This window comes from Gossypium hirsutum, chromosome A01 (genome assembly GCF_007990345.1).
Source record: "Gossypium hirsutum isolate 1008001.06 chromosome A01, Gossypium_hirsutum_v2.1, whole genome shotgun sequence".
NCBI classification, from domain to species: domain Eukaryota; kingdom Viridiplantae; phylum Streptophyta; class Magnoliopsida; order Malvales; family Malvaceae; genus Gossypium; species Gossypium hirsutum.
The window spans coordinates 98,715,670-98,719,769 of NC_053424.1; positions in this window are offsets into that span (position 1 = coordinate 98,715,670).

Below are 4,100 nucleotides of genomic sequence, written 5' to 3' on the forward strand. Positions count from 1 at the left end.
AATTTGCAAAATATTATAGATCAAGGAAGAAACACTTACTCTTGGAACTTAGGATAGGTGTTTAGGCTACCTAAGGTCCCCTTTAACACACTGATTTGTGTATTAATTACAGCACACGAAATCACTTACCTTAATCAAGTTTTACTTCAAAGCCAAAGCTCAAATAAGCTTTTGATTGCCCTTATCCTAGCTTGTAGATGCTCCCGATTGATTTGACACTTTTCATACACATTAAAGACATTAAAAACATATCATGAACAACTACAAATTCATTCAAATAACAGTAAAATCACAGATCTGATCTTCTTATTCACAATACCAAAAACTAACTAGATTTATCGAAATAAGGGGTTTCATCACTTGATTTTCATTTCTAAACCTTAAATAAGTTTCTAAATATCCTAAATATCATTTAATTACAAATCTAAGCCATCATTTTCATTTAATTACACAGATCTAACTTTTCCGGGAAAAAGCTTATAAGAACACATAAAAGGGGAAAATGTCCAATTCATTAAAACTATTTGAGGATTTCTTAAATTAAGTTTAAAAACCTTTTAATTAGATAAAAATGAATTGAAAATCACTTTAAAACAATAACTTAGCTTAGTATTACGAGATCTACCATTTTCAAGACAAAAATCAATTTAAAATCATTAGATATATTGAAATCTTGATTAAATGAATTAAAAATTGAATTGAATTAACAACATACTTAGTTTAATCATAAAAAGTCAGAATGTTACCTCAATTTGAAGTAACCAACGAGTTTAGCATCAAATTCGACCAAAAATATGTTGAAGAACAATTGTGAAATTGAAAGAGAAAAGATGACTCTTCTTTAAAATTGAAGGAGAAATTTGTGTTTGGAAGGCTAGAAATTCTAAAAGGATGAATTAATTTTCAGAGAAAAGCTTTGATTTAGTGTTTGAGAAATTTTTGAATGAGTTGAAAAATGAGAGGGAAGGGACAATGGGGGTCGTTATGTAACGCCCTAAAAATCTCGAAACCCAAAAATTCCGAAACCCAAAAATCCTGAAATCCCGAACTATCTTTGTTTTCGGTTTTGATAAAAATTGTGTTTTATGTTCCTAGCCATGTGATAATTATAGTAGGTCTTAATTAAGGTTTGAGTTCGAACCTAGGAATAAATGAAATTATAGTTTAATTATTAAAAGAATCAGGGTTGGCAAGTAGTTGGGCTTTTAAATAAAAATAGTGGAAAATAGCATCAAAAAGCCTTGTGGAGGAGTGGCTAAGTAACGCCACTTAGGGAGTAGGAAGGTGGCGTTAGTAGCTAGCAAGGAGATCCAAGGTTCAAATCCTAGTTTAGAATTTTTAGAAGTTTAATTTTGGCCTTCTAAAAGGATGGAAGTGGCGTGAAGATGGACTTCAAGGGGAGTGTTCAGAAGAGAAAATTAAGGAAGAGATCAAGGGGTTATCAGGGAGAAAAACGATGAGATGAAAAGGGAGAAGTGATGGAGCCGAATTGGGAATTGGGCATGGAAAATTCAGCTATAAGGGCTATAAATAGGGGCCGAATATAGGGTTGCTAGGCTATTGCTGAAATTCTTCTTCACCTTGTTGCTAGAAACCCATTTCTCCAAAAGCCGAAAACCCTTTTCTTTTCAAGATCCAAAAAGCCAAAAACCCTTTTGTTTTTCTTTCTTTTCTTCCTGCCGATTTCTATTCTTCTCTACACAATTTTCTTTATTTCACTTAGCCAATTTCTTCTTCTACTCTTCTTCTTTAATCTGTACCAAATAAACCTTATTCACCATACTAAGTTTGAAAAGCCGAAAAGCCGAATCTCACAAGAGCTGAATACTCTTTGACCGAATCTAGTGTAAGTGTTGCTTTTCCAATCGGTTTTCTTTGCTAGGTATCGATTATTGTCCCTCACTCTTTCAATCAACTTTGGTAGGGAATTAGTATCGGATCTCGATCTTAGCTCTCTGCCAAATTGCTCTTTAAGTGTTTGCAGTTTTGGTAAGTATTCCTCATCCATTGGCTAAAGTTGGCCGAATAGCCATACTAAGGTAAGGGGGCTTGTGTTGGATACAAGTCACCTATTATTTTGGTTTTAATAGTTACGATTGGTGTAGATCTAAGAGTTGATCGTGGTTAGTGAAGGGGTTGTTATACTTATCGCGCAAGGTAAGGTTAAGGTGAGATTATGGCTTTTGGTAAAGTATTCGATAAGTATGTAAGATTAATCTTTGAGTGATATCGATTGTAGGTTTGGGCTAAAGAGATCACATCACGCTTGCTTACCAGGTGTGTACATACACTGCACACACATTATGTATCGGCAAAAGCTGAAATGCCGAAAAGCTGAAAAGTCAAAATGCCGAAAGTTTGGCTGCGGTAGTCTTGCGAGTGCGCGAACAGTCGTGAGGGGGAGACCGATAAGTTGCCTGAGGCCTACGGGGGATTTCGTGGTCTTGGGTTGTGATTTGGCCATATGGGCCGGAATGGGCTAAATGGGCCCGATGGGCTGTTGGGCTGTTGGGCCCATAATAGGCAAAAATTGAATGTTGATGCTATGTGATAGGAACTTGTATGTGAGCATGAATATGAATATGACTGGGCCTAACGGGCCATATAAATGTGATTTGGGCCTAATGGGACATATACAGGTGATTTGGGCCTAATGGGCCATATGAATATGATTGGGCTTAATGGGCCAGATACAGGTATGTGAAATTGTTTGGGCTTTGTAAGGGGTTTTGGGCCTAGTATATGATATCCACATAAGATTTAATTAATATATTGCGACCGTGGACAAGGCAAAGGGTTAAGGTGTGGCAACGGGTATATGCATGTCTAGGATTGGATCTAGGGAGAGCTTGGTACTTAAGACTCACCTCCTCTTCTCTAGAATCCTACCTGGTGCATAGTGTTCGTTCATCTTAGCTCACGGGACTCGTTAACGGACCAAGGTAAGTGAAAACCGTAATTAAGGGAAAATTACCGAAATGCCTCTAAGGGCGAAAATGATCAAAATACCCCTAGGTGTTGAATGTAAGTTTTATGGATGTGACATGCATACATATGATGTTCTGCTTAGGTTGCATATGGGGTGGGAACTATGGAACGGAGGAAGTGTGACAGCCCAAAATTGACCCTAGTCGGGAAGTGGTTTCAGGACCGCTAAACCGAGTCACCGAAAGGTTTGAATGCGATGTTTATTATCTAGAATATGTAATCATGAATGTGTGAAAATTTCAAGCTTCGATTTAGTCGATTGCATGTGAATTTAGTCAATAGGACTTATATGAGAAAATTTTAAAATGTGATAGGTCAATGCATGAGGACCTATTAGTGCATGTGGAAGAAAAAGGGGACTTGCATGTCAAATTCCCCCTCCCTAATATGTAGTGGCCGGCCATGCTATGGGTGGAAACATGTTGGGAACATGTTGGCCTAGTGAGGTATGTAGGATAAAAATATAATAAGAAGTATGGGGAAATAAAGAAATGGAAAAGGAAAGGATGGGTGGTAATTGTTTCTTTCCTCCCCTTTTGCCGTGAAAGTAAGAAGGAAAAACAAAAAAAAAAAGTGTCCATCTTTCTTCATTTCCCCTTGGCCGAATGTTCTAAAGAAGAAAGAAAAAAATTTGTTCATCTTTTATCATCCTTGGCCGAAAATGCTAAGAAGAAGGGGGAAGGGGAAGTAAGACATTCGGCCACTCCTTCTAGTCTTGAATAAGGTATGTAATGCATGGTAGCTTTTGGAAATTGTTGAATGTATTAAGCTAGTTACTAAGTCCCTTACTTAGCCCATGTTCAAATCTTGAATATTGTTGGTAACATGAGCAATCGGTCATTTTAAGTCACTATTAAGGTAAGGAAGTATGTACTAGCTTTTGAAATTTTAGTTGATATTGAGTGAGCTATCAAGTGATTTTTGTAAACCATGTTGAAATTTCGATTTTGGGGGTGAGTATGGTTTTCGGCTATAAAAGATTAATATGTTTTGTGTTGAAGTTTTTGGTGATTTTGAGTAGTTAGGGCTAAATTACAAAAACAAATTTTTGAAGGACTCAAAGGTGAAATAAATGAGATGTATGGACTTATATGGGCACTAGGAAGATTCGG